This window comes from Pinus tabuliformis, chromosome J (genome assembly GCF_031772625.1).
Source record: "Pinus tabuliformis cultivar Carrire ecotype Pingquan chromosome J, CPIR1, whole genome shotgun sequence".
In the NCBI taxonomy this organism is placed as follows: Eukaryota; Viridiplantae; Streptophyta; class Pinopsida; order Pinales; family Pinaceae; genus Pinus; species Pinus tabuliformis.
This window is the reverse complement of record NC_142295.1, coordinates 194841671-194855775: the sequence shown is the minus strand read 5'-3', so window position 1 is coordinate 194855775 and position 14105 is coordinate 194841671. Positions and strand designations below refer to the sequence as shown.

General features: G+C 33.2%; 1 long non-coding RNA gene across 1 annotated transcript; it reads left to right on the top strand.

Annotated features, from left to right (window-relative positions):
- Positions 1–11998: 11998 nt before the first annotated feature.
- LOC149226348 (uncharacterized) lies at positions 11999–13323 on the top strand. The gene is made up of 2 exons (XR_016247019.1): positions 11999–12861; positions 12967–13323. It is a non-coding gene; the product is annotated as an uncharacterized LOC149226348 (long non-coding RNA).
- Positions 13324–14105: the final 782 nt, after the last annotated feature.

Genomic DNA, 14105 nt, shown 5'->3' with positions numbered 1-14105 from the left:
CATCATAAATCAAATCATAGATCACAGGTAATCACCATAGACCAAAATCATAAATCACATGAAAAATAAAACTGAAATAAAATGCTGATACTTATCCTTTAATCAATCCTTACCTTCTACCTTTGTCTTTATTCTGTACGCACTCCAGATTAGTTTCCACACCAAAAAACTCCCAGTGCCTTCTCCGCAACCATGCACACATATACATAGTGTATATCCCACATATACAAGAACACACAACATACAACACCATTCAATACATTCATTTATACCTGACATACAACACATACACCTACACCTAGTGTACAACACAACACAATACATATGCCTAAATCCAGTGTTCACCACCACATAATACATACATTTACACTTGATGTACAACACAATACATATACATACACAATGTACAACACAAGGAATACATATGTCACGATGCCACGAGTACATAATGCACATACATAGTACTGCATGCCTACAACACAGCATCTACAACATTCACACAATACCACATGTACACTAGTACCACATGTACAACATGTACACAGTACCACGTGTACACAATGCTACCTACACAAGGTGTACACAACATCACATGTACATGACACAACCTGCACAATGTGTACATAATGCCACATACACATTGTACCACCTGTACAACATGTACACAACTCCAAAGGTCCACAAAAATACATGAATGACATTTACGTGATATCACATGTACACAACACCACTTACACATAGTACCATATGTACAACATGTACATGACACCACATGTTCACAACACCACTTGTACAATCATGCATACAACACCATCTATACATAACACCACATGTACAACATGCACACAACACCATATGTACACAACACTGCATATACAACATGTATATAGCACCCCATGTACACAACACTACATATCCAACATGCACACAACACCATATGCACACAAAACTGCATGTCCATCAAACACATAGTACAATATGTACACAACATCACATATCTATCATGTACATAGCACCATCTACAACCAATACTTCATATGAAATATTCACACAACACTATCTATACCACCTTGTACATAACATTGCATAGACAAAATGTGCACAACACCACATGCGAACAACAAAACAAATGCAACATGTACAACATATACAACATATGCACAACAATAGTACCACACATCAAAATCCACACTGTCCCTACCAAGCAACCTTGCTTCCATTGTCTCTCTGCCATCCATGCTTATCCTAGTATGCCACAAGCACATTTCTTTCATTCTGTTGATGTATCTCTCAACATAGCCTATCCATAACATAAACATAGGCATAATACAAGCATACAATATCAATTCATATCCACATGATATTGACCTCATATATTTGTCATGACTACTCTTCCCACATGATTCCTCATAAACTAGGAACCTATTTATGCCATTTAGCTGCATCAGCAATCATTCCTCCACAAAAATGATCCCCGACACCCTATCGGACAATGACATAGATACATAGATACATATACATAAATATTAGCATAAAAAATTATGATCTTGTCAGACAACGACATACATACACACATACATATGTATATAAACATTAGCATAATCATGATCATAACATAATTACCAGATAGCACAAGGTGAAGGTTAAGATAACTCCCTTTATTCATGCAAAACATGCACAAAATTGAGAACAATAGTTCCCAATCATAGCCAAAGCATCTGAAACCTCAAATAAATTTACATTTCCCTTTTTATTACCTTTCTAATGATTATCCTATCACCATCCATTTACCTCAATTGACCCAGCCAATCCAACTTGTTGTGATATGCCTGTTTTCAATTACCCTTATATATCCGTTGAGCTTCATCCAAGCGTTACATCACATGTTGGGTACCACATAACTCTCCCCGAACTCAATTAACTTTCCTCTTTCCTAAACCAATTCCCAATATTCAAATCATAAAAGGAAAGAACAAGAAACAAATAAGAAGAAGACCATGAAAAACAATAACAACACGACACCACAACAAAGTGGCAAGGCATTGCACCAAACATAAAAAAAATTACAAATCAAACTCAAAAATTCACAAAATACCAAAAGCCCAAGACTAGCAATATACACCATGAATCAATCCCCATGGTTCCCAAAGCCTCTAAGGGAAATCCTAAGCCAAGTCTTCTTCAATATTTCATGGTAGTCTCTTTTGCCATGCAATCCTTGCATCATACTACCTTAAACACATAACTTTATGTGTATAAATAAGTCAATAAATTAGTAGCCTTAACCTGACGTGTCAGGCATATTTGCATGTAGTTGAACATGTATGTTCCATGTTCAATAGGAATCCAATCCCCTTGAAATATCTAGCTATAACTAGACACCAGTTGTTATACCTATCAAACGCATGTCCATGCATATAGCACATATGCACATAATTTCATAAAAACTAGGGTTAAGAAGAATTCCTATATGCAAAGCACCCATTCGTTTGGAATTAGGGTTTCCAAACATAGCCAAAGGAATATTTACCCAATTTCTTTCTTTTACCATTTTACCTTACTCCAATTGAGTCTTAATATGCACTGTCACATCACCCAACTGTTAATTATATAAACACATCAACTATTATCCTATCATGCTAATACCAAGCATGTTTCCTGTAATTAGTTACACATGTCAACCACATTTTCCAAATATCAAGACAATCATATCTATCTATTTGAAATCAACCTTTACCAAGATTAACAATCATGTCATAATCCATAGTCAACTCATAGTCATTAGACAAAATGCTACAACTTTCATCTACTACACTCAAGTACATAATAATGGTCTCAAAACATATGTGTTAGAACAATCATCTTAAGCAACATCATCTGAACACATACTCATATCATGTAATTAATCAAATATTCAGCGAGATATATCGACATAATAGACACCGACACTCAAACGCCAAATAGATGACATAATCAAGCATTCAAGCACAAAATAGATAGCATAATCAAGTCCATACCTTAATGTATCTCAGAGGAGGCTATCTTATCTGTACAATCAATCTAGTTAGCACAATATAACTTTATAACACATTAGCTCAAGCACAAATAAGATTGTGATATCCATAACAGTAACTAACTAACATGTTCACATCATAAACTCATAAACAATGTTCATTCATGCTTAACAATCAAATTTGTAGAGTCAGTCTGGATTAGTATGACATAATATCACCACATATTAGGTCATACCTGAATGTCATAACCCTAATCATTTGCATAGAATAATCCAAATTAGTATGATACATATAACATCAAGATCTTACTGTAATAACGCTAATCATCAAATTACTGGCATATAACAACAAGTTAACCTATAACATACTCAACAACAACATATAACATACAACATAATCATAACAAGTTAATCTATAACATACTCATCAACAACATATAACATAATTATCAAGTTATCTAACATAAAACAACATAGAAATGCATATAACAAAAAGTTACTAACATTCATGACTTCTTGACACAGGTGCATATGAATATACTAATCAACTAGCATTTATCATACATGTAACCATAATAATAATAGAATGACAAGCATATCATTAACCATAATGCTTATAACAATAGTTAACCTACATACTTTCATGTCCAACATACAAACATGTATGATGACATGCTTCTGCCTCAATGTCCAATGTTGCAGCTTCACTTTGATGATCTACATCTCCTGCTATATCTCAACCAATACATTAGCATCATAACATAATAATATCATTATAATAACCTAATTGCATACAATGACCTTATGCGCAACAACCTTCACCATGAAAATTCATGCACAACAACATATACACACTGACATGCATAACAAATGAATATACAACCATACACTCATGATGAGACATCCCACAACAACACCATCGACCTTCACATGGCAACATCAATAAAACCATGATCAACATCATGCGAATGCAATAAGAACATTTGCTTACAACGCAAGAAACACATATGCAACTGACATAAATGCATGACTAACACACAACCCATCTAGTCCGAGGGGTGAACCATGCTTTGATACCACTTTGTGGTATCAGATATGAACCAAAGAGAGCACAACCCGCTCTAATACCACTTCGTAATGCCATCCTTCCACATCTACTCGAGTAACCAACCAATCATGGTAAACATGTGAGGAAAGGCTACTATGATATGATTCAACCTCCTAGGTGACCTTAAGGAAGTGGAATCAATCGAAACAGATCAAACATAATTTCCACATGAACAACAACACTCCCAGGAGCCATCCCAACCACTCAGGTATCATGCCCCTACGTCCCACTGAGTTTTTAAGCTATTAAACCTTTGAATGCTCCCATGATATGGGCATTCCTGAGTCCAGAGATCTCTAGACACTCCCACAAACCTGCATGCCTATGTCTTGTGAATATTTAGAGCATATTTGTGCTAAAGTCTGTGGGATTTAAGGAACTTTTGAAGCCTAGAATTATGTCATTGCCTAGAACTTGTTGTAACTTTCAAAACCAATTATACGCACGATGAGAGGACTAATAAACCAAAAACTAACTTTAGGACTAGGCCTGACCATCCCCAACTAGGACAAACATTCTGTCAAACACTTGGAATCAATGCAATCTACAAGTCCATGATACAAGACAGAGCATGAATGGTTGAACACTATTATGAGACATGACAAGAAGGATCACCACCTTCTCCCTTGAACTTTGATGACATCAATTAGGTATTGCATGCATCATTTGAATAATTACAACTAAATACATGAAATAACCATGACATGAACTAGTCAAGTAGCCATGCTTATAACCAACATAAAACCATGACAGTAACAGTGAGATAACAACCATTAAATCCACATATAAATAAGTACCAAATCAAGAGAACTCAGTTTTTATTAGACATAGGAAAATCAGACCAGGTTCGGGACTTCAACGGACCACTCGACCATAGACATGGATGAACCAAATATTTCTTTCAGCCAATCACCCCCGTCCCATATTCCAAGCATGAATGTGGGATTTCCTAAACACATCAACCAAAAGCATACAACGCTTCCATAGGCAAACCACCTCAACCCATCAAGCAATGACTCCACCTCATGGTCAGACATCACAAGAACCATCATCAGATTGGTCTCTAACCAATCCTTCCAAGGCTCTGGAGAGTTTGTTCCAACCCAACTTCTAGGACTAGTAACTCAACCCACGGCTACTGCCAGGCTCAATAGTGTTTTTCCAACCAAGGCTCTAAGACTAGTTACTAAACCCACAACTTTTATGGGCTTCTAGAGTATTCTTCCAGCCAGGGATTCCAAGACTAGTAACTCAACCCACGAAGGGCTTTAAGAGTAGTTATCCAATCAAGGCTTCCATGACAATTAACTCAACCCTAACTGTTATAGGGCTTCCATAGTGTTTTTCTAACCAAGGATCTAGGACTAATAACTCAACCCAAGTCATTATAGGGCTTCAATATCATTTGTCCAACCAAGGCTCCATGAACTAATAACTTAACCCAAGCTAAAGGAAAGATGAGAACCAACCAAACAAACAAAGAAACAAACCCACAACACCATCGATATCTAGGAAATGGCAAGGCTAGACAAATCCACTGTCAATCCAGGAAATCCTCCATGTCAATGACATATTATAACCAAGAAACCACAAGCATGTTCCATGCATTCCGAAACTAGTGAGGAAACCATACATAAAACTCGGTACGTAAAAGAAAAACCCATTGTGGTTGCTAATCTAGATATCCTGTTGCACTTTCTTTCTCCTCCTTTGTATTCTTCCTCCAAATATCAACGTATGCCACACTCTCCAAGAGTGCTCCAAGAAAAATCTAAGTATCCAAGAGTATGAGAGAGAGAGAATAGAAAACAGCTCCATCAAAACTGAACTAACCAAGCTTACCCACTAATCCCCAGAATCCTTTTTATTAATGACGCCTCTATTTTCTTCATTTTCCATTCTCTTCCTTCAATTTCCCCCTCACATTCAACCTATGACTCTTCACCTTCTTGTTCTCCTAATTTCCTCTATTTTCATAGATAAAATACCAATAAATTCCCCAAGCCTTTCCAAAGCCTTTGTCATTATCTTTGGTAATGTCCTTAGCCATAATAAACTAAATGAACACCCACTAGGATGTTTTTCCTACCATTCAGATTGGAATACGTGTCCCACGACCACGGCCTTATATATTTTATATGGATTTTTAACCAGGATTGCTACACTTGACGATGCCATGTTCCAATTGGCAAGGTGAAGAGGTTGTCCATTTTCATCTACCAACTGCTTGCGATATGTGTCTCCAGATAAGAGATTTAGAAGTTTTTGAAAATAATATGGTGTAATAGTTTATGCATATGAGCTTGATTGTGAATCTATATCTTGCAAATAATTTTCATACATTTTTATTCAAATTGGCATGGATAAAAAAAAAAATCTATTAGATAATCAAAATATAAATAGTATTTGAACTTACTCGAGATGGAATGGGAGAACTCTATGAAGGACTTTGATCAGCAATATGGAATGAGTTGGAATTTGAAGAATTGACCATTTGATATTATTGATATTTTTTCTCTAGATTTGAGAAAAATTAGAAACAATTTTTTTTGTGAATATCTAAAACTAATCTCAAGAACAATATAACCACAATCTAAATTTCAATATAGTTTTGAAATCATTTTTCAAGAACAAGGTGACTTTCAATGAAAAATGTATACAATGAACTATTGTAGTTCATGTGGATGCGTCCTAAAGGATAATTTGAGATTAATATGCCATTTTATGTGAAAATTAAATTTCAGATAGCTTTTAAACCTTACCAGTGTACTAACCAAAATAAACTGCACAGTCCATTTAAATAATAAGAGTACTAGGGCGTTTAAATAATACCCACACCGGTTTCCGACATTCTAAAAAAATAAAAGATAAGTTATCATATCAGTGTTTTTTCAGATAAAAACAAACTGGTACAGTTAAATAAATTACAACATAGATACACAATTATTTCCTGAATTTAGAAAATGAAAATTAATTCTATCGTCTTGATGGTCATTTAAATATATACCACATCATTGCATTAAAAAAATAATCACACCCTTTTAGGATTTTAAAAATGAAAACAATTGAATCATGTCAGTGCGTTGAAAAAATATGGCACCACAGAAATGTTGGTGGATTTTTCATATAACCACATTGGTGTTCTTAACTATAGAATGCACTGATGTGCACAGAAATTGAATAAAAACAAATGCACAATTCTTTTTCTTTTTTTGAAATTCAAAAATAAGTGACAATTGATTTTTTGAAATCTAATTTCATAAAGTATTTTAAATAGTAAAAATTTATTCAAGATTTCATTATTTACTGAAAATTTCAAGGGATTGATTTGCAAAAGAGATATGCTAGGAACAATTTGCAGTAGCAACAGAACTATTCAAATATCATAAGCTAAAAGGTATGTCGATTAACTAAAAAATCTGCATAGTAAGTTTTAAATTTTATTGTTTATTTTACTAATAAAAAAATTTACATTTTTTCTTAGGGTTTAATTAAAAGAGAGATAATTTGCAAGAGGTGGTCATGTTAGAGCTGCAAAAAAAAATGGATCCATCGAAATATTGGAAGTTGAAGGGTATGGAGATTCACTCAAAACTGTAGATAGCAAAAAACTTAAATTTTATTGTTAAAATATTTTACAATTTCTATTAGATTTATTCACAATTCAGAAAAAAAGATTAGAAACCTTGTATAATAAAATATTTTCTATAGATTTTACTAGTAAAAAATTTCACATTCTCTATTTCTATTTAAATTTGATCAAATTTAGAAAAGAAAAATAAAAATCAATACTTACCTTAAACCCTTGCTTCTTCCGGCAAAATTTCACATGAGGGTTTAACTTTCTCTACTACTTCATAATTATGGTTTTTCCATTTAGGAATTTTAGATTTAATGGGTTTGTGTACATACTATATATAGGGTGTTTGACAAATAAAGTAGGGTAATCACTTTTTGAATTAGATCCGAACCTTGTCGACCCTCTCCGTTTTAAAAAAAAATGGATATATATTGCATGATGTGCGATCTATAACATAATACACTAATGCTACAAGGGTAATACAACACACCCACATATTATAATGTTTTCCATTCTGTCTAGTCTATTCATCATTGCTCCTAGTGTAATATAATGAACTGAGGTGCCTATTCCTAATAGCACTGTTAAATCATTGTGTTGCATTGAACCTCACAAATCACATCGTTATCCCTCTCTGATTTTGAGAAACGACTATATGTTTTTTTGTGCTCCCTATGTAAAATAATGCATCGGGGCTACCTAAGTAACATAATGGACTGACATATTATAACACTTTTCATTTTGTCTAGTATTTTCGTCATTGCTCCAGATGTAATATAATGCACTAACATGCTTGTTCCTAATAGCATTGTTAAATCATTCTATTACATTTCACCTTATAAATTGCACTGTTAACCCTCTCCTTTCTTTTTAAAAATGGCTATATGTTGTGCAATACACCCTATTAATATAACGCATTGGGGCTACCTGAATATTTCAACACACCTGTATATTATAACACTTTTGATTCTATCCATTCTGTTCATTATTTCTCCTAGTGTAAGACAACACACTTGCACATCTGTTCCTAATAGAATGATTAAATCAATGCAGTGTCTTTAGCCTTACAAATCGTAGCATCCTAATTTAAAATAATTAAAAAAAAAATCTAGGATGGTGTTGGATAATTAAAATCTTATTGCGTTTAATCTCATAAATGCATCAATGTGTTTATCTGTATGTTTATTCAGATACATGCACTAGTTATCACAACTTTTCTTTCTAAACACTATTTTATTTAGTTATAAAATATATCTAATGGCTTCTTTGTTGAATGGTATATGTTGTATATTTATAAATAATGTCTCAGAAGGTATCAAGCAACAAAAATATTGATCGACGCAATGAAAAATCAACAAAAAAATGAGAGAAGCAAAGTTCTTTCTAAATTCTTTATAAAATTAATATCTTTTAACTATATGTAAGTTTAACTAATATGCATTAGGTTGTATGTGTCATGTAGATTAACAAAATGAAGAAGGTCAATAAAATTATTTATAATCTAAGTGCAGATGAACGTAAAAGCCTAATAGAAAAAATGCAGAATGATGAATCAGATGAGTGAAAAAATACTATCCAATATACTTAAGAATATTAGATAACATGTTTCAAACAATCTATTAATTCATATATGTTTAATGTTCTAACAGGAGCAACAACGGAGGAAAAGATCAATGTCGCTCTACGAAAAGAAAAATTATTGAACATGTAAATGGAAATGAATTGGTCCTTAGCTCATCTGGAGTCGTGCTGGAGGTTAATGAAAGGGGGAAAATTTATAGAACTATGAGGGATATAGTGGAATGAACATATATATGTACTTTCTGTTTACAATACAAAAATCAATGCAATGATTCTAAGAATAAAATTCTATCTAGACTATATGAAGAATTTCCAGAGCAATGGTGAATGAGACATTCCAGACTTACAATAGAAAAAATATACAACAACAAAAAAGAATCATTCAAAAGGTAATATTCCTAATTGTATAAAATGATTTTCTAGAATTTATGTATATATTACTATAAACCATTAATTTATTAATATCATTTTTTTATATTTAGTTTTTATATATCATTATAAAAATTGTTTATTACTTTTTTAGGAAGATTATGAAAATCCTAGATGATCAATGCACTGATATACAAAACATGCCAGTAGGAATGTCCAAAAATGTGTATAAGAATATGGTCAAAGAAATCGACATAATTGCATCATAGGAGGAGCCATCTCAACAACAAAGTGCTTCAAATGTATGTATTCATGATTTATTTTTTACATATGAAAGAAAATAATTTAGCATTAAATATTAATTTTCGAGTATTTTCTTGTGGAAAATAAAACAAGATGGAACTCATTCAGCACATAAAATAGGACTACAAAGAAGAAAATGGTTGATTTCAAAGTTTGTGAGTAATTGTTAATGTTTGCTTGTAACAACTCAAGGTTTCATTTTTGTATATTTTAAGTTGTTTACAATAACCAGCCTTGAATGTCTTCAAATAGGTATTAACATACAGAGAAGAGCCATCAGAAGAATTAATTGGCATGAGGTTAAATAACGGTTATGAGTATACGTTGGAATATAAAAAATTAATTATGGAATTTGTAAGAATCTATGTTGTTTTACTTCTCTACGTTTATAACTAATAGAACAAAAAAAACCTTTATATTAAATATATCATTTATTGTGGGGTATAAAACTTGTAGGAAACAAAGTATGGAACTACTCCATCAAAAGAGTTGTTAAAAGAAGGCATGATATTTGGTTTTGAAATAATGTGTATAATTCACGAGTCACTTCTTGCTATGGTACATTATTTTTTGATATACATTGACGTATATTATTTATTTCAATTTTAATTATTCTCATCAATGTAGATACACTCATTACACGTTATTTTTATGTTTGTAGATAGAACAAGATAAAGAAGATGAAAAGAATCGATGAAATCAACAAAACATTCCTCCAAATAACTCAAGTCATGGAAGTAGCTCGAGAACTGAGAGCAATTCGAGCGAATAATGATGATCTATTTGGGTATCAATGCAATTTGTTGTATTTTTAAAATAATTGTCTATGAAAATCAAACATTTTGTTTAATGTAATCATGGAAATAATGTCCCAATTGAAAGACAATGGGTTACCAATAACAATCACATTTTGTATGAAAAAGAGCCTCTTATTGATATATAATAAAACACATTTTGATTTATTTTATTGTGTTATCCAATGTCTCATGTATCTTGGTTATAAGAGAATATATATATATATATTTTTTGGTTTAAATATAATTACACCTTTTTGTTAATTATTAACTATGATGATAGTCAACTTGTGTTTATTGGGATCAAAGTGATAATGAAGGTTGATCCTGTTCTCCTTAGGAATCTATTAACCCCATTCTACTACTTTAGATAACTTCCCTAGGTACCATATATACATTTATTTTTTGGCTACTTACCTTGCTAAAAGTATCACCATACTTGTTAGTCATTTACTACGTCCTATGGTTCGTATTACAAGTCTCTTGGGCCCTTGTGAAATCTTGGTGATGTATAACCATAACTCATGTATGATATAATGTGCACCCACTTAACTCAAATTTATTTCGATCATATAATTAAATTGACCATAATATGTCATCTGATTCTAAATGGGCAATGATTTGATATTATCTACCAACTATATCGTTGGTTTTATTATTGATCCTATGTTGCATTCCGACTGGACATTCTCTACAGGAGATTCGATGGGAAGGGAAGTAACCTTGGGGGTTGCACAACGAATCCTGTCATACCACACCTCCCACATCACATGCCGATCACGTGTTTGGGGTTGGTTGTCAGTGGGTATTTTGGTGGATGGTTCATATTTATCGAGGCGATTAGACAATTGTGGATTTATTTGAAAACTCTAACTCCCTACCATCCTTTTTTTCCTGACCATTCACGCATTGACCTCCTGTTCTCAACCTTTGGTTATCTAGGGAGAGTTTTTACCATGGAATTCTTGGGATTGCACAACGAATCCTGTCATACCACACCTCCCACATCACATGCCGATCACGTGTTTGGGGTTGGTTGTCAGTGGGTATTTTGGTGGATGGTTCATATTTATCGAGGCGATTAGACAATTGTGGATTTATTTGAAAACTCTAACTCCCTACCATCCTTTTTTTCCTGACCATTCACGCATTGACCTCCTGTTCTCAACCTTTGGTTATCTAGGGAGAGTTTTTACCATGGAATTCTTGGGAGGATAACCATATTGTAGTGGAGGAAATATACTGATTTCACCTCACCATGGCATTACACCTGGCCCTGCTCAACATTTTCTGAAATCAATATCTATCATTGGTGTCATGATAAGGAGATATGGATGGCACCTGCTGTTGTTTCCTCAGTGCTCTTATAATCACCCTCTCATCAGGAACTCCTCCTGCATAGCCATTAGTAATACCAAGGTTCTAGTTACAAATATAAGTTTATTTGTTTTGTATTGCAATCGATTATATTCACATACCCACAATATACTTTATTCAATGTGATAACCCTTCAATCTTTATTTATTTTATGCAGGTAACCTCACTTATTTTTACCAGTTGAAAACCCTCTACTGCATTTGGTACATTTCTGAATGCACTTCTGATGTAAAGGTAAAGAATGACTCTCCGTTCTTCATTACACCATGGAATTTACTGATCTTCGTTCCAGAAGTAACTAGGTTTTCCCACGTGACAAGATCTTTGGTTCAATTTGGGTTACACGACATTGATATTCATGGCTAAAGGCTTTTCTTGTAAGATTTGGCTCTAATCCCCTTTGTAGATTCTAGTGTCAAAATTTCTATTCAAGTTGCTCTATATACATTCTATGCTATACATTCCATTCTATTTTCTCTTTGTTGCCCTCACATAGGCAATTTCCAGAAGGTATGGGTGAACCTCTGCTCTTAGCTCAATTTCCATGGAGTTAAGTCTATATAAATTTTATGTCCATTCATCCCCTATCATGTATTATATTCACGCCTCTCTTAAACAATCCTTTACCATTGTATCTAGTGGAGGGTTTCCAGTTACACGGTTTACTAAGTTTGGGTATATCTCTGGTATTTCTCTTCCAGTCGCCAAGGAAGCTCTCACGACTCCTTTTCTATAGGTAATTTATTTTGGTTCACGGAGTTATAACTTGTGAATAAGGTTGCAGATCTACCCTTCTTTTTTCTAATTCGAATGGGCTTTCTATGTCGTGTGTCAATTATAGGTATGGAGGCCAGTGAATTCTACTCACGTTTCTACCCCAGCTACACTTAATAGAATGACTGATACTCATTGCTCTACTCTAGGTCAATGTTACTGCCAAGTACCAGGTTGGTTCGTTCTCTCCATCCTCGTGATGGGTTTTTAGTACGTTTTTTAGATGAAATTGTACCGGGTTGGGCTTTAATATTTTATGAAGGTCATCATAGTTTCAGTGCCTTTGTATTCTTACAAAGCCTGTAATACAAATTTTATTTGAATATACAATGGAGATAACTAACTTTGGGCTTAAATTGTACTGATGAGACCTATTGTACTCTATAATTTTGTTGGTTTTTATAAATGTTTGTATTTTTGTTAACTCCTACTTTTTATGAATGTTTTATGGTTTTCCTTTCTACATTCTAGTTTGCATACATATTATTTTTTTATCATTGTTCGCTATCTAAATATGTTTACCTTTATTTTCCTTGTTTAAAATCAAACATGTTAGTCTCTAAGGAGCCAAGGGTCAATTTGATTGTGCGTCACATATGCTTTAAAATTTTATAAAAAAATTTGTGTTAGATTGCACTAGACTGTAATTGGCAGTGGTGTAAATCAGAATAATTTTCAATTCGTTTCTCTTTTGGTTAACGCCTATATCAATTTTAGATAAAGAATATTTTATATATTTTTCAGGAATGAATATAACCCTTGGTAAACTTTTATTGTTCATGATTACTTCCAATTTAAGTGAATATTGTAGGGTTTATTTATATGTCTAGAACAATATTGATATGGTTTCACATGCACCAATCCCAATACTCTTATGTGTTTGGAGTACCTCCTATGCCCTTCAGGATTTGGTGTTTATTTACTTTTTTATTGATATGGTTTCACATGCACCAATCCCAATACTCTTATGTGTTTGGAGTACCTCCTATGCCCTTCAGGATTTGGTGTTTATTTACTTTTTTAATACTTCTTGAAATATCATTTTAGTGCATATATAAAACTACCAACTGTTTGGTTAGTCTACTTATGTGAAATATCATTTTAGTGCATATCTAAAACTACCAACTGTGTGGTTAGTCTACTTATGTTTGAACTTAGTTTACTTTGGTTAGTCTACTTATGTGAAATATCATTTTAGTGCATATC